Source organism: Lissotriton helveticus, chromosome 2_1 (assembly GCF_964261635.1).
Source record: "Lissotriton helveticus chromosome 2_1, aLisHel1.1, whole genome shotgun sequence".
Classification (NCBI taxonomy): Eukaryota; Metazoa; Chordata; class Amphibia; order Caudata; family Salamandridae; genus Lissotriton; species Lissotriton helveticus.
In genome coordinates, this window is record NC_136059.1 from 360,077,336 (window position 1) to 360,101,199 (window position 23,864).

Here is a 23,864-nt window from a genome sequence, read left to right on the forward strand (position 1 = left end):
CTATACATCGCACCAACTTTGGCTAGCCCTGAGTGATCTAGGACTCCCATCTTACATACTTAAAATCCTGATCCGGCCACACCACGACACATACACTAAGGTCACGTGGATCTCAGATGGTAGCCTTACAAATGATATATCAGTTCGGAAAGGTGTTCACCAAGGCTGCGTCCTTGCTCCAAGATTATATACCCTCTACTTTAATGGCCTAATAGGAGATTTGTACAGTTGTACTGGTGACCCCCCCGAAATTGGCAGGCAGTGTAGTTCCCTTTCTGCTTTTTGCAGACGACACACTACTGATTGCTAGAACACCCAGAGGGTTTCAAACCCTTTTGAATACATTTGACAAAGCCTGCAAAGAGAGAGGCCTAGAAATACACTGCTCCAAGCTAAATATATGATTTTTAATCCTTACCAATCCAATAAGGGCAAACTCAAGCTGGGAACGCAAACCCATGAGCAGGTCAAGTCTTTCGATTATCTGGGAGTACGTATCAGCGAAAGGCTGGTATGGTCACCGCAAATAGATAAGAGCACACTGACCCTCCAACATACCGATTGTGCGATAGTTGGAAGGGCCAGGGCCTTTCCCTACCGGCCAATTTCGCCTATTTTAGAACTCCACAGGGCAAAAGGTCTAAAAGCAGCTCTTTATGGGGCTGAGTTATGGGGGTTGGAAAATTTGTCTGACTTAACTCTTGCTGAAAATAAATTAGTTAGAGCTATCCTGACCATGCCTGTGAATACCCTCCTTTTTCCGCTAAGACTTGATCTTGGCTTAAAACCTATGGACCACTTTGCTATTCTTAGGGCACTTCTGTTCTGGATAAGGGCATGGACTAGTGATACATAGGTCCCGGTGAAGGAGGCCCTGACCGAGCTGATTGCTCTGCATAAACAAACAGGTGGCATTAAGTGGTTCAATAAGATCAAGGAGTGGTTTTTGAAACTAGGGTCAGGTGTATCTGGGAGGAGCCAGGGTCCATTACAAAATCAATGGTTCCCCTTCTCCAAAAAAGATACTGGGAGTATATGGACACACAAAGTATAGAATGTACTGCACATGGCACCGTGAGTTTTTTCAATTTTAAAGGAGGGTTTGGATTTGAAATGTTTCTGGATGACATCGAACCCCCCCCCCCCCCCCCCACCTCCCCAGGCAAGAGCCCTATATATCCAATTTAGATAAGGAGCTCTTCCCTTAAATGTAAGAAGAAGTACCTAGGAAAAAGCATCTATCATGCCTTTGTGCCCCACGTGCCACACTTTTCCTGAGATCCTTGATCACTTCCTTTTTTGTTGTCACTCCTATGTTGACCGCAGGAAAACCTGGATAACCCCAGTCTGCCGCTTACTATCTTTTAATCGCCCCAGCGAAGCCATACATATTTTTAGATCAGATACCACAAGGTGGCTTGTGTTTGCTATCTCGAGATTTCTGCTTTTTGCCTGGTGGAAGAGGTCAAGAATGATTAAAACTGCCTCCGAGAATTTGACTTGTTAACACGTCCAATTTTGCCACAGGGTATGAATTTATGTATTTTACATTCACTATGGTAGATGTGAAAGTCTGTTTTACTATACAAATCTTTTTTTGAAATATTGTATTGTAATTTTAATTGATTTTATGCTCATGAAGAACAAGTTACTTACCTTCGGTAACGCTTTTTCTGGTAGATACAATATCTGCCTGTGGATTCCTCATCTTGTGAATATCCCCTTGCGTCAGCAACATTCGGAAATTCTTTTTGTAGCTTCGCGCCGACGTGGACGACGTCACAGAGGCACGGCATCGCGCGCAATTCCACTGACGTCGCCGACACCATAATAGGCCCACGCCGGCGTGATGACATCAGTTCCCCACTTTTTTCCGTGCCTTAGAGGCACACGGACGGACCGATGACAGCAGATATATACACAGTATACACAGTACACAAATGTCAAGATAACACACACAGTGTGAAACCAATGCAGGAAAACAAATTGCAATAAACATTTCCGTTGACAATAAAAATATATACATTACAGTAACTCAGGCATAGAAGAGAGGACAACGGGGAGGCGGGTGGGTCAGTGAGGAATCCACTAGTAGATATTGTATCTACCAGAAAAAGCGTTACCGAAGGTAAGTAACTTGTTCTTCTGATAGATACATCTGCCAGTAGATTCCTCACCTTGTGAATAGAGTCCCACAGCAGTCCCCACTCCCGTAGGAGGGTGTCCACTCTCCTATACCAGGAAGTCCTGGAGGACAGAGCGTGCAAAGTGGCCCTCCCTCCTCACTTAGGTATCCAAGCAGTAATACTTCGCGAAAGTGTGGAGGGAGGCCCAAGTCGCCGCTCTACAAATATCCTCAACAGGTACACCCCTAGACAAAGCAGATGTAGAAGACTTTGCTCTAGTAGAGTGAGCTCTTATACCCTCTGGAGGTTCCTTACCCGCCAGGGCGTAGCAGATCTTAATGCAGAGGATAATCCATCTCGAGAGCGTGCGCTTGTGCACCGCCTTCCCCTTCTTGCAGCCAGCAAATCCAACAAACAGCTGGTCATCCAACGTGAACTCTCTTGTCCTGTCCAGGTAAAAGCTCATCGGCCTCTCAGGGTCCAAGCGGTGAAGTCTCTCCTCCTCCTTGGAAGGGTGAGGGGGAGGATAGAAGGAAGGGAGAGTAACGGACTGCCCCAGATGGAAAGGAGTTACCAACGTAGGCAGAAAAGCAGCCCTGGTCCTGAGAACCATTCTTTCAGCATGAATGGACAAAAATGGGGGCTTTGAACTAAGAGCTTGAAGCTCACTTACCCTCCTTGCCGAGATAATTGCCACTAGAAAAATAGTCTTAAAAGACAAAAGTCTCAAGGGACACTTGTGTAAAGGTTCAAAAGGCGAACCCATCAAGAATGTAAGAACAGGTGGTGCTGAGGGTGGCATGGAGAGCTGAACATTCCGCCTACGCCTGGGCCCTCGAATAGAGTAAACTCTTCAGGGATTTAATGCCTCAGTGCCTCTGCTGTTTGTGTGTTTTCCTCATTATCTGTCCTACTCGGGGTGGCGGGTGGGCCAGAGCCTTTCCTCCTCCGGGGTTCTTTTTGTAGAATAGGGGTTCTTGGGCGACAGGCACACTGCATGTTGGGGTGGCTATTTAGCATTTTGCAGGGGTGCAGGGTGGGGGGTGTTCTCTTGACTGTTGGGGGGTGGGTGGTTGAGATGTTTATTGTTTATGTGTTATGTTTTCAAGGCGAATCAATCTTGCTTCTGATATTTGTTATGTCATGCTCATTGCGGGGGGGGTTTCGGCGTTGCTGTGTGGGATGGGGGGTAGCGGGTTGAGGCTAGTTTCGTGGAATGTTAATGGTCTGGGAGATCGCATTAAGCGGAGCGTGGTGTTAAAATGTCTACGCCGTTTATCTCCAGATATTGTTTTTTTGCAGGAAACTCATTTGGTGGGCAATTCTTGTCGTGCGATGAATAGGTGGGGATATCGCCTTGCTGCGCATTCGGGGTTTACCACTGGTTCTAGGGGGGTGGGTATCCTTGTTCGGGCTTCCCTCCCCCTAACCATTGATGATGTGATCCTTGATGATCGGGGGCGTTATGCTGTCCTCGTGGGTCGCTATGAGGGTCGTACCCTCTCCTTGTTTACTGTTTATGTGCCCCCCGGCCTACAGACTTCCACCTTTTCCGATTTGGGCCGTGTGTTGCTGGACCTTCCTGACAGTACTCTTTTCCTTGCAGGCGATTTTAATTCTGTGATCTCCGGTCTACATGATCGCTACCCCCCTAGGGATACTCCTTCGGCCCAACAATGGCTAGGTGGGTTTTTAGACACGTTTGGTTTGGTGGATTGCTGGAGGCTCATGCATCCTACCCAGCTCCAATACACCTTCCATTCGGGGGCCCATGGGAGTCTGTCTAGACTGGATTATTTCCTGATGCCCGCGGCGCAGATGCCGGCGGTGCGTGAGATCAGACACCTCCCCCGGGGCATCTCCGATCATTCTCCGCTCTGGCTTTGTTTTGAGTTTGGGGTGGAGGCGGTGGGCCGAGTGGCTCCTATCAACCCCTGGTATATTGCCTCCCCTGAGACCCGAAACCTTTTGACTAAATCTTTAGATGCCTATTTTTTGGACAACGAGGGGTCGGTTTCCTCGGCTGTGTCACTGTGGGAGGCCTTTAAAACAGTGATACGTGGACAGGCCCTTTCCCTTATTGCTCAATCCAAGAAGGCTAGGAATCGGGAGGTGGTGGACCTTGAGACTGAGATTGCGGAGAGGGAGGCCGACTTAGAGACTGGGGTCACCTCTGATAAACTCCACGCCCTGGGTCTGAAACAATTTGCTTATAAATCCTTGGTCACGGATGCAGCTAGACTGATGTTTCGGGAACAGCAGGGGCGTCTATATGATGTGGGGGACAAAGCGGGTAAATTGCTGGCGTGGTTGGACAAGAAAGAGAGAGCGAAGCGTGTGGTGCCTGTGATTCAGTCGTCGAATGGTGTCGCAGTGACAGACCCGGTTGGGATAGTGGAATGTTTTGCAGAATATTTTCGTGTGGTTTATACCCCTGTGTCTGGACGGGATGTGGTTGACTCTCGCCTTTTGTTGCGCGATATAGCTTTGCCCAGTGTTTCCGATCTAGACCGTGTCTCGTTGGAGTCCCCTTTTACTACGGATGAAATAGCGACTGCCATTCGTTCGCTCCGTTCGGGCAAGGCCTTGGGCCCGAACGGGTTGCCAATTGAGCTGTACAAGCTACGCCCTGACAAGGTAGCGCCTCATCTTCGTGCCATGTTTTTGGAATCCCGGGAACAAGGTATTCTCCCGTATGACCAGCGTCTTGCTACGATAGTCGTAATTCCCAAGGACGGGAAACCGCGGGACCTTTGTTCGTCTTATAGGCCCATTTCCCTGTTAAATGTTGAGCCTAAGGTCCTGGCTAAGCTCCTGGCGACCCGCCCACTGACGGTCATTAGCGACTTGGTTCATCCGGATCAGTCCGGATTTATCCCACATCGCAACACGGCTCTTAACCTACGTCGTCTCCACGGTGCTGTTGCGAGGGCGGAGCGTCTGACGGAGCCGGCCATTTTGGCCTCGTTGGATGCCTCGATGGCTTTTGACACGGTCGAATGGCCCTATCTTTGGGCAGCTCTTGAAAAATTTGGTTTTGGACCTGAATTTATTGGATGGGTGAAGCTGTTGTATGTGGAACCCTTAGCGCAAGTGGTGGTGAACGGTAGAGTCTCTGTCCCCTTCAGCCTTGGTAGAGGGACCCGGCAGGGTTGCCCCTTATCTCCATTGCTTTTCGCCCTGGCCATGGAACCGTTAGCTGCGTGGCTTCGGTGGGAACCATCACTCAAAGGGATCCGTTGGTCGCCGGACTTTGAAGACCGTGTCTCTCTTTACGCGGACGACATTCTTCTATATCTTACATCCCCGCGTAAATCCTTGAACGTCTTATTTGATGTTCTTACTTCGTTCGGAGCTAACTCGGGCCTTGTTATTAACTGGGCTAAGTCCTGCGTGTATGTTCTTTCGGGTATTTTGCCCTCTTTGCCGGCTAGGTTCCCTATCCAGGTGGTCCAGTCTGGCTTCAAGTATTTGGGGATTTTTATTATCCTGGACCCCTCCCTCCGGTTTGAGCGCAATCTCCTCCCCCCGCTTCTTCGATTGCGCCAAGATGTGGCCCGTTGGCATAAGCTGCCCCTGTCTCCTCTGGGTAGGGCGGCTCTATTTAAAAAGATGTCCTTGCCGCGGTTCCTCTACGCCCTTCAGAACTCCTTCGACGACGTTCCCGCTACTTATTTCAGAGAAGTCGAGAGTCTGCAAAGACAATTGATTTGGGACGGGCGCCCACGTATAGCCCTCGCGAAACTTACTATCCCTTGGTATGACGGGGGCATAGCGCTCCCCGACATCAGGAGATACTACCGGGCAGCCCAGCTCTCGGCCATTAACCAGGCGATATATTCGCCGGGTCGCGATCCAGCCTTTGAGATGGATAGGCTCCAGTTGCCGGGAGGGGACTTTAATAGAGCGCTATATTCTAGATCTGCCGGGAGCCATCTTGTGGGCCCGTCCAGGGCTGCGGTCAAAGTGTGGCGTGCTGCGAATGTGAGTTTGGGATGGGAGAATCGACTGACGCTGGCGACTCCGCTTTATGCTTCTGAACGTTTGGGATGTCTCTGGTCTACCAAGGGTTTTGAACGCTGGGATATGATTGGGATTTGTAAGGTGGGTGACGTTTGTGTGAATGGTCGCGTGAAGTCATTCCAGGCCCTTAAGGCGGAATACGACTTGAGTGATAGAGAGTTTTTCCGGTATCTGCAAGTTCGACATGCCTTGGCCTCGGTTGTGACTCCTGATGTGACCCTACCCGAGTCTTCCCCCCCTTGAAGATCGTATATTAGATGGACACTTGCCCGACAGCACTATCTCGCTCATCTATAAGAAACTGATTCATAATCGTGCGGATTTGTTGGTCCGACTCCGGGAGATGTGGGTCGGTGATGGGTTGGAACTGGATGACGAGGACTGGCAGTCGGCACTCTCCTCCCCAAAGGAGGTCGCTATTCCCGCCCGTCTTCGTTTGGTGCAACTTAAGATCCTCCACCGGGTGTATGTGACTGGTCCGCGTCTGGTCGTGATGGGTTTTTCCCCGGATGGCTTGTGTAGGCGTGGCTGTGGGATGAGCGCTACCTTTCTGCACATACTTTGGGAGTGTCCTCTGGTGGCGGCCTATTGGGTGGATGTGCTTGCGATAATGGCTGTAGTGACGGGTGTTGCCCTGCGGCCTGAGGCCCGACGATGCCTGCTGAATGTGTGGGAACCCTCCGATTACTCTGTGGCCCAGACTAGATGGGCGACCCTGGGTTACATGGTCGCGAAGCGCGACATTGCGCAACTCTGGGGCGTATCCCACCTCCTGACGTTTCGGTGTGGGAGGATAACATGGACTGGTCCATGTTCCGAGAGAAGACAGTCTACGTGGCTAGGGGCAGACCAGGGGCGTGGACGAAAATTTGGGGTCAATGGAATGCATACCGTGGAGATATTTGTACCCCTCCCTTGGTTGCCACCCCCGATATTACCCTGTCTCCCTAGGCCGACGTTCCCGAAATTTTTCACTCTGTTCTAGGATTTTCCTGTCCTCCCTGCTCCCCCCCCCCCACGGCCTTGCCGAATCTCATTGATTTATGTTTGTTCTCCTGTTTAGTGACTTCCCCCTCTGCTATTTGGGCTGACTTGATTACTGTACTCGCCTTGTTTTTGTGTTTGTTATTTTCATGTTTTATGTAGAAAATGGTTGTATCCTGTCCTAGGTCTGGAGCAATTTTATTCTATGATTTGGCCTGACCTCGGAATTGATGTCTACTTCATGTGTCGTACTATGTGACTTAGCGGCCAGCCCGTGTGGTTGTGGGCCCATCTTTGTATTTTTATGATTGCTCAATAAAATATTTTTAACCAAAAAAAAAAAACAAAAAAAAAATGTAAGAACAAGGTTCAAGTCCCATTGAGGCACAATAAAAGGTGTCGGAGGAAATGTATTGTTAAGGCCCTTAATGAATCGTAATACAATAGGAGATTTAAACAAAGAGGGCTGGTCCGGCAAACAAAGGAAAGCCGATAAGGCCGACAAATAACCTTTGATAGTTGCCACCGCAAAACCCTGCTGGGCCAAGGAAAGTGCAAATTGAAGTATATTGGACAAACGAGCCCTTAAAGGGTCAATGGACTTCTCTCCACCCAAGCAACAAATTTAGACCATCTATAAGAATAAATGGACTTGGTGGAGTCACGCCTGGCCGATAAGATGACATCCACCACATCGTGTGGGAGAGAAAAGGAAATCAGGTTGCCCCGCTCAATCTCCAGGCATGAAGGTGTAAGGTATGGAGGTGGGGCTGTAGAACCTGCCCCTCCATCTGGGAGAGGAGATCTGCCCTGTGAGGGAGACGGAGCAGAGGGCACGAGGAGAGGTGGAGAAGATCTGTGTACCACACCCTTCTTGGCCAATCCGGGGCGATCCAAATAACTTGGGCCCGGTCTTGGCGAATCTTCCTCAGAACCCGAGGAATCAAGGGTATGGGAGGAAACGCGTAAAGGAGTTGAGAGTCCCAACCCAACTGAAACGCATCCCCCAGTGCTCCTTGCATCGGAAACTGGAGACTGCAGAACAACGGGCAGTGAGCATTCTCATGAGTGGCAAACAGGTCCACCTGAGGAGATCCCCACGTCCGAAAGACATAACGAACTACCTCTGGATGGAGCCTCCACTCGTGGTCGGCGGAGCTCCGGCCAGATGATTTGCCATCAGACAAATCTGATGGTCCTGAACCCAGGACCAGAGACGCAGAGCACCCCTGCTGAGACACTGCGACTCCACTCCTCCCTGCTTGTTGACATACCACATCGCAGTCGTGTTGTCCGTCAGGACTTGAACTGACTGACCGCGAAGGGAAGGGAGGAAAGCCTTGAGCGCTAAACGTATAGCCCGCAACTCTAGAAGGTTGATGTGAAGCAACCTTTCCTCTGGAGACCAAAGACCTTTTACCTCCAGATCCCCAGATGAGCACCCCACCCTAGAGTGGATGCATCCGTTATCACTGTGGCCACCGATGGAGGTAGTTGAAAAGGCTTTCCTTGTGACAGATTGCCTTCCACGCTGATACTACTGCCTGCGGAGGCACCACTGGAGTGCCCTCATGTGCCAGCGTGCATGGTTGACCAACAGAATGCAAGAAGCCATCAGACCGAGCAGACGAAGGACCTTCAGGACTGGAATGACCGCTCCATTGTAAAATAAAGGAATCATTTCCTGTATGTCGCGAATCCTTTGAGGAGGAGGGAATGCATGACACACAGTAGTGTCCAGTACCGCACCTATGAACAGGTTGCGCTGGGAGGGCACCAGGTGAGATTTGGGTACGTGTTTTGAAAAACCCAACCTGTGCAACAACTGAGTTGTTTCTTGCAGATGATGGAGCACTATCTCTGGAGATTCTGCTTTGATCAGCCAATCGTCCAGATACGGGAATACCGGAATCCCCGACCTTCTGAGATGTGCAGCTACCACAGCCATCACCTTGGTGAAGACTTGAGGTGCAGTAGTAAGACAAAACGAAGGACCGCAAACTGGTAGTGTTGCGATCCAACCGTGAAACGGAGATACTTCCTGTGCGACTTCAGGATGGGAATATGAAAATACGCATCCTGTAAGTCGATTGACACCATCCAGTCTTCTTCCAGCAGCGCTTGAAGAATCTGTGCAAGGGTGAGCATCTTGAACTTCTCCTGCTTCTGGTAAAGATTCAAGATCCTGAGATCCAGGATTGGACGAAGTCTGCCATCCTTCTTGGGGATCATAAAATACCGGGAGTAGCATCCCTGACCCCTCTCCTGCTCCGGAACCACCTCTATCGCACCCTTTCTGAACAGTGCCAGGACTTCTTCCTGCAGGAGCAGCAGGTGGTCCTCCGAACAATATCCCTGGCAAGGAGGGTAATCTGGGGTAAATTCCCGAAAGGGAAGAGCATACCCGTTCTCCACGAGATTGAGAACCCAATGATCTGATGTAATCAATTCCCAATCTCGCAGAAAATGGGTAAGCCGACCCCCCACTGGACCCACATGATCCGCAATGGCGGATCGAGGGCTGCTTTACTGTGTTGGCAGGAGGCTGGGAAGGGAAAGAGGAGGAGGAGGAGGCTTGGCGACCTCTAGGACGAGCTCTTTGTCTGCCCCTGTACGACTTGTACAGCGTATTTTGCTGCTGCTGCTGCAATTGTTTGTAGGACCGAAAGGAAGATCTGCCAAATCCTCTGAATCGCTTTCCAAAAGAGCCCCTGGTCTGAAGGCCCAAAGACTTTGCTGTCGCTCTGCTGTCTTTAAACCGCTCTAAAGCAGCGTCAGCTTTCTTTCCAAACAACCCCGACCCATCAAAGGCCAAATCCATCAAAGCAGACTGAACATCCGCAGAAAATTTTGAAGATTTCAACCACGCAACTCTCCTAGTGGCCACTGAAGAGCCCATCACTCTCGCCACTGAATCAGCCGTGTCCAGCCCACTCGGGATTACCTGCCTTGCCGCAGCCTGAGTGTCAGAAATCACCTCCTGAAAATCCTTTCTATCGTTCTCAGGAATTTTAGGCACCAATTGTTTGACGGAATCCATCAAAGCATGGATGTATCTACCCATCAGGCAAGTTGCATTTGTAGACTTTAGCGCCATGCTGGCTGAGGAAAAGATTTTCTTTGCCGCCTGGTCTTGCTTCCTTGTTTCCTTTTCCCCAGGAACCTGTGGAAAAGCACCCGTAGACTTCTTTGAGCACGCAGCCTGCACAACCAAACTCTCTGGCATGGGGTGTGTTGACAAAAAGTCCGGGTCACCAGGTGCCACTCTATACCTTCTCGCAACAGCCTTTGAAACAGCAGGAGCTGTCAGAGGTTTTTTCCACACCTCATAAATAGGCTCAGCCAAAGCGTCCTTAAATGGGAGCATTAGTTCAATAACAGAGGAAGGCGAGTGAAGGACCTCAGTTAGAATGTTAGACTTGTATTCAGCAGTACGCAGAGTAATATTCAACAAGTCTGCAGCTTTCTTAATAACATCATGATAAGGAAGGTACGTCAGATCCAGAGACCAAATCCCACTCAGGAGACAGCTCAAGACCACTAGCCTCTCTCAGGTCATCAAAAGGATCCTCCGAATCCTGCAGTTTACCTTCCTCCAAATTTTCATCACGATACCTCTCCTCTTCCAGAAGCCTCTGTGCCTCATGCCTTGACCTTTCCTTCATAAACAAAGTATACGGATCCGGGACCGACTCCACCGGAGCCAGAGCCGACGCCGAACTTGAAGTCGGAAGAGGCAGCTTAACCCGAGGACAAACTGGATTTGGCATCGGAGTCGAGGGTATCGGCGTCGATGGATTCGGCGTCACCGGAAAATGCGGAGCTGGAGCCGGCATAAAAGGCGCAGGAGCATAAGCCCTGGGGACACCCAGATTAAATGCTAATGGACCCGTGCACCAGAGGGATACATTGCCCTGGAGTAAACTCCAAACATGGCATTCAGGTACTGAGTAGGATCCTGACCTGGAGCCGGAAAGGCTGGATAAAAGCCCCCAGGTTGCTCTTGAGGGAGCGGAGTCTTCTCGACCTCGGCCTCCACCTCAGGCTGGTGCATCGGGGTCGACGAACCCGCAGGCAACGAAGCCTCGCCCTCTCCTTCTTCTTCCTCATCACCTTCATCTTCATCTTCTTGCCCAGAAGGATGGGATGGATTCGGAGAAGGATTCGCCAACTGCTTCGGTGACACAGGCGAATCCGCACGCGAAGCCTCATCCTCGGAGACCTGTACTTCCGAAGCTGAGGCCACCGCCTCCTTTTGAAGTAACTTCACCTGTGACTTCGGCCTTGAACTCGAGTCATTTTCAGAGTGATGGCGAGATTCATGACTTCTTTTCTTATGCTTCTTCCTCGAAGACCTCGAAGCATGCGCCGAAGACGACTCCGAGTGCGACCTCGAACGAGACCTCGACCTCGAACGCAGAGTTCCGTCTCCCTCTCCCGGAGTGCCTCCGGAGTCATCTTTTTACAAGAAGGACAATCTTCGACGTCATGATCGGAGCTCAAGCACCAAACGCAGCACTCGTGTGGATCAGTAATAGACATCATCTTGCCGCATTCTCCGCACGCTTTAAATCCAGTCTTCTTCGAAGACATCACGACAGAAGAGAAAGAAAACACCAGTAGAAACACAAAGTAACAAAGTTACTATACAGCTACAGACGATCCCTTGAAAACCGGCGTGGGCCTATTATGGTGTCGGTGACGTCAGCGGAGTCGGGCGTGATGCTGTGCCTCTGTGACGTCGTCCACGTCGGCGCGAAGCTACAAAAAGATTTTCCGAATGTTGCTGACGCAAGGGGATATTCACAAGGTGAGGAATCCACTGGCAGACGTACCTATCAGAATTGTTTTTACGGTGTAAATGGTCATATTTTTGATCGAATAAAAGAGTATATATATATACAATAGGTGTTTGTAGATTTGGGTAAAGTCAATTGACCACTACAGCGCCAAAGTTCTGGGTAGTCTACGGCGTTTCAACCTGAATGATTTCAGGTCATCATCAGGACATATGGTCACTTATTTTCAACAATAGTGTATGGAAAGAGGGGGAGAGAAAGGCAGAGTGGTATAAGTGGCCCATAGTAGGAGGAAGAAAGGCAGAACAAGTCCCAGAATTGGACAATTACCTGAAGAATGTAAGAGAACAAATTGTGTGGGGTGGCCAAGGGTCCAGCTGAAGATAAAAGGCCGAAGGTAATCGCCAGCGTACTGCGAGAATAAATCAGGGGTTGGCTAAATGAATTTCAAGGAAGGACAACTGTGGGGAAGAAGAAAGGGGGCATGTAAGAGGAAAACCATGTAGTGTGCTCAGGAAGATAGTGACTGTGGAGGGCAATGGCGCGGACAGGGAATGAATTACCTGAATGTGCGGCGTGAGGGGCACGGGGGCTAGAAGTAAGTAAGTCCAGGCGGAATCCAGGAGGATCCCGAGAACAGGGCAAGGTCTGGCCAATCTGAGGGGCGACAAGAAATCAGGGGGTCAGCAATTCTCAAAGTAAAGGCGTGGATGGGACAAGTGAAGCAACTCTCAATAGAAGATTATCGGACGCCTGTGCAGTGTCTCCGACCAGCAGTCATTCGTGCAATGAAACATCTCGTAATTGGTGTAAAACATCACTGGTCTCTGGGTTCTGAGTATTTGTCAACTATCGTGTCAACCACTGGAGCTGGGTGTCCTCAATCCACCGCATTTCAATGGGGTGTACAGTTTGGGAAAGGCCACTCTGCGTCTACTGTTGCCCCATAGCACAGTCACCTGGAGAGACTGCAGCTCCCTGAAGAATTGTATCTTAAGAATAAGCAGCAATGCAGAGATTAAATATGATAATGTTGGTAGGATCCGAAGAAGTTCCGGAGGGTCTGGTCCAGGTGGCGCTCTTATCATGGGTTGGATGGGGGTTGTGGGGGTGGAGACTTCAGTACTAGCCTGCGTCCTTACGTGTGCACTAACGGGACGAGTTTGAATGGGATGTTATTAGATCACAATACAATGCTGAAATTGATGTCGGGTCGGATTGGGGATAATTTTGTCAGAAATCTGCGAATCGGGGGCGGGTGGACGGAGGCCATAGGTGTGTGTATACTTGCTTACATGATTGTGTTGTTGTGTACTTATTAAATGCAAATAAAAATATATTTTTTTTAAATGTTGGTAGGATCAACATCTTGTAGATGGCTATTCTATCCATTGTGGATAATGGGAGTGCGTTCTACAGGGAATCGAATTCCTAATGGAAGGGATTGCCATGCCAAAATTACCATCCACCAGATTGTGCTCATAATGTATATTTGAACGCCTAAGTATTTAGTGGTCTCAAGTGTGAGACATAGGTTCATTCTCGGGAGATATGTGTGGTGCTCCACTGTGTTTTAGTCAGTGGGAACAGACAAGACTTGTCCCAGTTAACTTTCAGTCTCAATACAGTGCATAATCGTCCAACAGCGCCATCACACAGGGCAGCACCCGTCGAACATTTCTCGAGTATATCAATGCTTTGTCTGCGTACAACAAAATAATGTGATAGTAGTCATCAGTGGTGATGCCCTACTGAGGGCCCCACATTCGAAGTGCACAAGCTAGAGGGTCAATTGCCAGTGCAAAGAGCACCAGGGACAAAGGAGAACCTTGCCTGGTGCCTCTTTTTACAGTGATTGGTTTCAATATCTCCCGTCCAGTGTGGACTCGAGCTGTTGGGTCTAGGCAGCAATTCTTCGCCTAGGCCAAATCGCCATGTGATCTGCTGCCTGTTGCCTGGTCCAGACCATTATGCAGAATAGCCTGTGGAGATTGTTAAGTTTAGGGGCTGTTAGGTGAGTTTCCTGTAAACACACAATAAATATCCCTACACTTCAAATAGGCATGTATATGATAGCACTTCACTGGCGTGGCCATACTCCTAACATTCCAAGTCAGGCCATTAAGGTTACAGGGTGTGGTCTAGTGTGGATTGAGTAATGCTGCTGTTGTCATAGGTCTTGACATGTATATGCATCAGCAATTCGCATATTGTAACATCAAAAGTGCAGCAATTGGGTTAACGTTATAACACCCAACTCCCCTTCCCAAGTCCAGGGTTATGAAACTATCCCACAAATGAATCATCACAGTTAGGATGAAAAACCTGCAAAGTGCAGCTCAGTGAGTATTGTACCACCTGCAGAGACCCCTCACCAAACAATGCACACTGCCACTGCAGCCTGCGTGTTTTGGTGCAGATAAAAGGAAAGAGTCGACCTGGCACACAGACCTGTGTGTCAGGCCTACCAGTATTGCAAGACGCATAGGTAAGTCACCCCTACAGCAGGACTGACAGCCCTAAGGCAGGGTGCACTATACCTCATGTGAGGGCATAACTGCATGAGATGATATGCCCCTATAGTATCAAAGTCCATTCTTAGACATTATAAGTGCACAATGGGGCCATACTGATTACATGGGCTGGGAGCTTGTCACTAAGAGTTCCATAGCTCCATGATGGCTTCACCGAATTCCAAGATGAGTGGTACCAAACATCTCAACTTAATGAGCCCACACTAATGCCAGTGTTGGATTCATTAATAAATGGACTCAGAGGGCACCTCAGAGGTGTCCCCTGCAAACCTACCAAACCACTAGTATGTGCCTGACTGGTCTGCATCAGCCTGCCACCTCTAGCCCTGTTTCTGACCCCCTGAGGTGGGAGCCCTTTTCTCTCCAAACCGCCTCCGCTCGACTGATCGTCAACGTCCCCCACCGCAACCACATCACCCCCCACCTGAGAGACCAACACTGGCTCCCCATCGATAAGAGGATCACCTTCAAGCTCCTCACCCACGCACACAAAGCACTCCACAACACCGGACCAGCCTACCTTAACAGCAGATTCAGCTTCTACACCCCTACCTGCCAGCTCCGCTCCGCCAGCCTCGCCCTCGCCGCTGTCCCCCGCATCCAACGAATGACCTCCGGCGGCAGATCCTTCTCCTACCTTTCCACCAAGACCTGGAACACCCTCCCTACCCACATATGGCAGACCCAAGACCTACTCACCTTCAGAAGACTCCTCAAGACCTGGCTGTTCGAGCAGTAGCAGCACCCCCCCCCCCCCCTCCCCTCCGCGCCTTGAGACCCTCACGGGTAAGTAGCGGCTCTACAAGTACTCTGATTGATTGATTGATTGATTGTGTCCGAAACAAAGCCTTCTCTGGATGGAGGTGTATCACACCTAACCCCAAGCAGAAACAGCATAGAATGGCAGTGAGCCTCAAAGGCTTCCTACTCTCTGTTATGCTGACCAGGGCCTCTCCAGCTAGTTACGATGCCCACCCCTTAACCAGGACCCACTTTTGGCGGCAACGGTTGGCGGGAAAATTAGTACACAAGAGAGGTGTGTCAAGCAATCAATCAAGAGTATTTGTAAAGCGCGCTACTCACCCGCTAGGGTCTCAAGGCGCTGGGTGGGGGGCGGGGGGGCTGCTACTGCTCGAAAAGCCAGGTCTTGAGTTGCTTCCTGAAGGAGAGATGGTCCTGGGTGAGTCGAAGGTGGGTGGGGAGGGTGTTCCAGGTCTTGGCCGCCAGGTAGGTGAAGGATCTTCCTCCGGTGGTGGTTCTGCGGATCCGTGGGGCGGTGGCGAGGGCGAGGCTGGAGGAGCGGAGCTGGCGGGTTGGCGTGTAGAACGTGAGGCGGTTGTTGAGGTATTTGGGGCCCAAGTCGTGGAGAGCCTTGTGTGCGTGGGTGAGGAGTCTGAACGTGATCCTCTTGCTGACGGGGAGCCAGTGCAGGTCCCTCAGGTGGGCAGAGATGTGGCTGTCCAAGATGAGTCGTGCTGAGGCGTTCTGGATGCGCTGGAGTCTTTTCTGTAGTTTGGCGGTGGTCCCAGCGTAGAGGGCTTTCCCGTAGTCCAGATGGCTGGTGACACAGGCCTGGGTGACCGTTTTCCTGGTTCCAGTGGGGATCCAGCGGAAGATCTTACGGAGCATGCGGAGTGTGTTGAAGCAGGAGGAGGTAACGGCGTTAACTTGCCTGGCCATCGTGAGGGAGGAGTCAAGGATGAAGCCCAGGTTGCGTGCGTGGTCCGTGGGCTTGGGTGGGGGCCCAGAGCAGGGGGCCACCAGGAGTCGTCCCAGGCGGAGATGGATGGGCTGAGGATGAGGACTTCCGTCTTGTCTGAGTTCAGTTTCAGGCGGCTGAGCTTCATCCAGTTTGCGATGTCTTTCAATCCGTCCTGGAAGCTGGCTCTGGCGGAGGTGGGGTCGTTGGTGAGGGAGAGGATCAGTTGGGTATCGTCGGCATAGGAGATGATGTTGAGGTTGTGCTTGCGTGCGATGGCTGCGAGGGGGCTCATGTAGACGTTGAAGAGGGTGGGGCTGAGCGAGGAGTCTTGAGGTACGCCGCTGATGATCTTGGTGGCTTCTGCGAGGAAGGGCGGGAGACGGACTCTTTGGGTTCTGTCGGAGAGGAAGGAGGTGATCCATTCCAGGGCCTTTCGTTGGATCCCGGCAGGGCGGAGGCGGGTTGTCAGGGTGCGGTGGCAGACCGTGTCGAACGCAGCCAAAAGGTCGAGCAGGATGAGGGCGGCGGTTTCTCCGTTGTCCAGCAGGGTCCAGATGTCGTCGGTGGCCGCGATGAGGGCGGTCTCGGTGCTGTGGTTCGCTCGGAATCCGGACTGCGATGGGTCGAGGGAGCCGTTTGTCTCCAGGAAGGCTGTCAGCTGTTTGTTGACGGTTTTCTCTATGACTTTTGCAGATGGGGCGGAAGTTCTTGAGGTCTGAGGGGTCTGCGGTGGGTTTCTTCAGGAGGGCGCTTATCTCTGCGCGCTTCCAGCTCTCCGGGAAGGTGGCGGTTATGAAGGAGTTGTTGATGATGTCCCGAAGTTTGGGTGCGATGATGGAGTCGGCTTTGTTGAAGATGTGGTGTGGGCAGGGATCGGCTGGGGAGCCCGAGTGGATGGTGTTCATCGTGTGGGTGGTATCTTCCGTGCTGACCTGAGTCCAGGCGCACAGGGTGGTGGTGGGGGGTGTAGGTTCGGTGGTGGGGGTACGAGTTCTGAGCGCCGAAGCTGTTGTGTATGTCGACGATCGTACGGTGAAAAAAGGTGGCCAGAGAGTTGCAGAGGTCTTGAGAAGGCGTGATGTTGTTGTTGCTGGCGTTGGGATTGGAGAGCTCTTTCACGACGTTGAAGAGTTCCTTGCTGTTGTGGATGTTGTTGTCCAGTCGTTCTCTGAAGGATGACCTTTTGGTGGTGCGGATCAGCTGGTGGTGTTTTTGGGTGGCGTTCTTGAGGGCTGTCATGTTATCCATTGACTGGTTGTGGCGCCAGGCTTTCTCGAGGTCACGGCAGGATTTCTTGGAGTCTTTGAGATCGTTGGTGAACCACGCGGCTTTCTTGCTGTTGAGGTTGCTGGGAGGGTTTTTCAGTGGAGCAAGGGTGTCGGCGCAGTCGGTGATCCACTGTGTGAGGTTGTGGGCTCCTTCGTTGGGGTCCGTGGTGTTGGTGGCAGGGTTTAGGCTCAAGGAGGTGGTGAGTCTGTCGGTGGTGATCTTGCTCCAGCATCTTCGGGGGGTTTGTTGAGGGCGGTGGTGGGTCGTGGTTTTCCTGAAGTTGAAGTGTACGCAGCTGTGGTCGGTCCAGTGGAGCTCGGTGGTGTGGCTGAAGGAGATGTGGTTGCTGGAGGAGAAGACGGGGTCGAGCGTGTGGCTGGCGTAATGGGTGGGGGTGTTGACCAGTTGCTTGAATCCGAGGTTGGCGAGGTTGTCTAGTAGGGCGGTGGTGTTGTTGTCCTGGTCGTTCTCCAGGTGGAAGTTGAGGTCTCCTAGGAGGATGTAGTCGGGGGAGGCGAGGGCGAGCGGGCTGATGAAGTCTGCGATGGCCTCGCTGAAGTGTGAGCGTGGTCCCGGGGGTCTGTAGATGAGGGTTCCTCTGAGGGTGGTCTTGGGGTCGGTGTGAATCTGGAAGTGCAGGTGCTCTGCGGTGGCGAGGGTGTCGTCGGTGTTGGTCGTGATGCGGATAGTGTTTCTGTGGGCGATGGCGATGCCTCCTCCGGTCTGGTTGACGCGGTCCCTCCGGATGATCTTGTAGCCGTCCGGGATGGCAATGGCTATGTCAGGGGCTGAGGAGGCGTTCATCCAGGTTTCCGTGAAGAAGGCGACGTCTGGTGCCGTTTTGTCCAGGAGGTCCCATAGTTCGTCGGCGTGCCTGTGGATGGAGCGGGTGTTGAGCAGGATGCACTTGAGGTGGTTGTTGTTGGCGGCTGTTTTGGCTGGCGCGGTGCAGGACCGAGTGCAGGTGAAGTAGCAGGCGTGGCAGGTGAAGGCTCCGTGGGTGCATTTCGGGGTGACTTGGTAGCTGGCTGGATGTCGGCCGGTGTTGAGTGCATGGAGGGTGGCGGCGTCGTAGCTCAGTCGGGTTGGCTGGCTCTGGCGGGGTCCAGGGGTTCTGGCACTGGGCGCGGTCCAGGCGTGGACGGACGTAGACGGGCTTGCCTTTGGCGCGCAATCGGTGCGGCCGCTGCGCGTACGCGCAGTCCCCGCCATTTATGGCGAAGTGGGAGGGAGGAGCAGCTGGGAGGTGGGAGCAGGGCAGCGAATGGGGAGCGGGAGACAGGAGAAGGGGGCGGAGCCGCAGGAGAGCAGCGGCGGGGAGCAGAGGGGGGGTTGGAAAGAGTGGGAAAGCGGAGCGGGGGAGAGCGAGGGCAAGCCTGGGCAAGCCTGGAGAGCGAGGGCAAGCCTGGGCAAGCCTGGAGAGCGAGGGCAAGCCTGGAGAGCAGGGGCCCTTAGGCCAAGCAGGCAGCAGCAGCAGGATCCGGGCACACGGGGGCCGTACAGTAGTGGAGTGACCCGGTCAAGGGTGTGTCCCCTCTCAGCCAGGGCTACCCCTAAGATGCCCTCAGCTGAAGTTACCCCCTCCCTTGAAAATCCTCCATATTGTTTTGGAGGATTTAGCAAATGTGGTTAAGGGTATGCCCTCTCCCCAGAGAGAGTGGACACACAAAGAGTGTAGCCACCCTAAAGGTAAGTAGCTCATTGGCTACGACATTATAACACCTGTAACACACCTAAATTGATTATTTAGGGGCTCCATGTACCTTAATCCTCAAATTACTGACTTGGACCCAGTCCTACCGGTCTGTCTGTAGCCCTCAAAGACCCTGCTAAAGAAGATCGACTTGTCCTACAGTCCAGTGGCCTCCAGAACCTGAGAGGACAGCTTGCCTTCTAAAACGACTGCTAATCTCCAGTGAACAGCAGACCAGTCCAGAAGAAAACCAACTTTAAAGACAAAGTGTTCTTGTGGCTGAACCGACTACCTCTGCACCAATACCCACAGCCTGAGTTCCTAGGGCCCACTGGTCCTGTGACGGTTCCCCAGAGCTTCTGAGCAGGAGTCTACCGTGCGCTGGTCCCTGCCAGACTCTCCTTCAACACTTGCACGACAAGGACCCACTGTTGCATTATAATATACATTGTGTTATATATTGTGAATAATTCTTTTTTTACATTTTTTTTATTGGCATTTTATACAAGTACAAAACACTTTAACAACAGAACGGACCAGTCAGTGGTTACAATACAGATTGTAGCTTAGTTACAGTACATTCTGTTGGTTTCTTTTCGCTAACACCTTTGATTCATGAATCCACTATTTACATACATTTTAATTACCCACATACAGCAGCAAGTGGAATTGTACATTTACGAAGTCCAGATCAATATCATACTATTCTGTAGCCTGCAAGTTGCCAGGCCTTTCCACATCTGACGATTCACTCTGTCCCGAGCCCATGTCAAGAATGGGTTCCAGAAATCACAAGGCCGGGAAGTGGGGGGGACGAGTTCCCAAAAAACAGTCAACTGAGCATGCCCATAGGTGACATCCGCTATTCAACCCTTGAAATATGGTGCCCTCCTTCTACCCCAGTGCACAGCAACCTGGCGTTTAGCATACTATAAGAGCAGAGCATGCAATTTGTGCATCTTGGGCGGGGTGTCCTTAACATATCCCAATAAACCAAAGACGGGGGATGGAACCTCCGATCCTCCAACAATTCGACACACCGCGGTGAACACTCTGGTCCAGTAGTCCGATATCTCCGGACATACCCACGCTACGTGTAGGAAAGAAGCAGAGGAGTACTAGCAACGCCAACAGCTTTCATCCTCCCTAAGCCCCATGCGATGAAGACCTATAGGTGTTCTACAAAATCTTGAAATGGATCAGTCGGAATTTGTAGTTGGGAGAGAGCTCTTTCAGCTGACCACAGCAAAACTCCCACTGTGCGTCAGTCAATGGAGTGGATAAGTCTTCATTCCAAAATTGGAGGGATTTAGGCCGTATCAGAGGGGCAGTATTCTGCATGTGCGTGTAAAGTCTCATAACTAGTTTGCGGGGGAGGGGTATTTCAGCAGGTTCTCCAATGCAGACAAAGTCGGAGGTGCAGCAGGGAAGTTCTCACACAGGGCACGACAGGCCGATGGTAACTTATGGTATAAAAACAACTCGGAGAAGGGTACCATCTGGTCCCCGTCCACAGTTGGGGGTGGTCTAAATTTGTCATCAGGGAAATAATCCTCAAATGTGTTGAACTACATGTTCTGTGGTACCGCCTTACTTATTCCATCCCCTACACAGGGCATCATTGGGTTCTGAGCCAGCGGGATCGAGGGAGCGTACAGCACAGGGATTCCAGCACGCTTACGCATCTTGTCCCATGCCCAACGCAGTGTACCAGCGGAGTCTATATCTCCACGTGGGCGCCTCAATGGTTTATAAACGGCTACCTTGAGTGAAACAGGTGCAACCATGTCAATCGCAAAAACAAAGAAGAGATGCCCGGTCAACACAGGATGACCGCTTGACAAATACAGGGTTACGTCCAAAATCGACATTTACTCCTCTTACACATCAGGTTCCCTCGCAAGTGGCAACTTTTGAACAAGCTGTGACACATGACATCATGGCCTTGTATGACACCAATGAACGCTGTTTCCAGAATCTCTCAACTAGAGAAAGAAATGCCCTGACGAATTTGTCCAAAGATCAATCGATCATTATAAAACCGGTGGACAAAGGGGGTGCCACAGTAATCATGGATATAGTTACTTATCGTGAACAATGTCTTAGACAATTGAATAACACTACATCTTATCGGTTGCTGTCTAGTGACCCAACCCCATGACTCCTCACAGAGATTAAGACCTTGGTAGATGAAGGTGGTGCAGAAGGGTGGATTTCACCCCAGGAAGCAAGATTTCTGGTAACATCAAACCCGGTTATGCCAGGCTTTTACTGTCTACCGAAAATACACAAGGCAACCAGACCTCCACCCGGACGCCCGATTATCTCAGGGATCGACTCCTTTTTGGAACCTTTGCCCACTTTTGTGGACTTCTTCCTTCGGCCTCTCGTAAAAGAGATGCCTACTTATTTGCAAGATACGGCGGATGTCCTCCGACTTCTCCCAGAGGTAGAATTTAACGTCGCGACTGACCTTTTGGTCAGTTTCGACGTAGAATCTCTGTATACCTGCATTCCGCAGGTAGAGACTCTTGAGTCAAGTCGGACAACTTCTAACCTCACGTGAGCTGGAGAGTATTACTCCTGTGAACTTCATCATGGAGTGTGCCAGACTGGCAATGATGGAGAATTTCTTTAAATTTGAAGATCAGATCTTTCTCCAAACCTCAGGGACATCTATGGGGAGTATTTTTGCCCCTAGCCTTGCTAACCTATATGTTCATCTGTTTGAACAGGATCATGTTCTCAACCATAGCAACCCCTTCTTCCATCAGGTGGTGCTATGGAAGAGATACATAGATAATATCTTCTTGGTATGGCGAGGGACATCCTCGGAGATTAAACTGTTTCACAAATGGCTCAATGAACAGAACCAGTTTTTGAAATTTACTGTAGAGTTCAGCTAGGACCATCTACCATTCCTGGATATCCTTATTTTTCCAAAAGAAGGAAGACTTGAATGTGAACTCTACAAAAAATCTATGGCTAGGAACTCACTACTGGTTTTCAACAGTCACCATCCGCGGGCTTTACGCGAAAACCTCCCAGTAGGCCAGTTCCTACGGGTACGAAGGAATTGCTCCTCCAAACCACTCTTTGAAAAACATGCAAAAATCGTATCCATGGAATTACAAGAGCGGCAATATCCAAAACATTTAATGTCAATAAAGCTTGGAAACGGGCTTCCAATAATAACCGGGAGGCCCTCTTGGATAAACGGCCAGAGAAGGCTCCACTAGATAGGCTCACTTTTGTTAGCACATTTAGTGTCCTTTCCAACAAAATTAAAAAAACAGTACGCAGGCACTGGAGCATTCTATATGTAGCACAAGCCAGTATCCCTTTACCTCTGTTTTCATTTAAAAAAGCACCAAGCCTACGTGACAGTTTGGTACATACAAGACCGAGAGCACAAATAGCGGACAGTACCAACACACTTTGGAATCTCCCCCCAGTTCAGGGCCATTACCCCTGTGAATCTTGTAGTGCTTGTCCTCAGACCTATAAAACAGACAAAGTGGATCTTGGAATAGGAAAACCCTGGTTACTCAAAAAACACACAAAATGTAACACAGAGAGAGTTATCTACATGATAACATGCCCCTGTTCACTAAGGTACATTGGTCACACAACCCGCAAGATAAAGCTGAGGATTAGTGAACACAAGAGCACCATCCGGTGTCATAAACAGTCCACCTGCTTGACCAATCACTTCTTGTTTTTGAAACATAAAGCTGAAGACATGAGGTGGGTGATTCTGGAACACCCCTTTATTCCACCACACATAAGCGACGTTTCCAGATTCCTATTTGTAAAAGAGCAAAAATTGATTTTTAAATTGAAAAGCGATAGCAAAGGCTTGAACGATGATATTCCTTGGGTATCATTGTAGTAGAATGTACCTAGTTGTTCTCCTAAGTTGTTATCCATCATGGATCATATTACAGTCGTTGCTGCAATCTCTTTGGCTGTGTATGGATATATTGTTTAGCCATTATTATGTGACAAAGCAATAAAATGAAAAATGAGCTATGATCCTTTCTACCTTTGTTCCCACACAGAATAATGGGGTCGCCCTGCACCTTGGTACACCAACATAGGACGCCTACACTGCCTTAAATCCTCCCACTGTCTAAGACTTCATAATACTCCGTCCTGTTATTTGAGCCTGTGACAAGCTGCAACTGGGGATTACTTTTCTTGAATAAACCGTTGCTATATATTTCGTATATGCTAGCGGGTAACTAGATTTAACATCAGGAACAGCTCTAAGCCTGAGTTTAGTTTTTATAGCGCACGCGCTACGCAGCAGACACTCGCGTTTTGCGTAGTGTCACTGCGTGGTAGCATTTCTAGGGTTTTAATTATGATAAAGACCCGCCCGTTGCCGGGACCACTAATTTAGGGCCAATTGACCAATCTAGCTGTGTATAAATACCGCGAGAATGTGCCTTACCGTCACCTCCACTTCCTCTCGGATGTAAGAGAGGGGTACCGACGGATAGGTAGGTCCGCGGTTTTTGACTGCAGGATTACCTCCCCACGAGCATCCAGCCCTGTGTTTCCCTCTGTATAGGGGATTTACCTGTTTACTTATCAGCCTGGGACTTGGTACTTCGAGTACATTTTCTTGGGCCCTCCCTTATGAGATTTTATTTTATTACAAAAAAAAATTCATCTCAAAGGGGTATTTTATTATTATATAATACATGTCAGAGGTTCACCATCAAACAT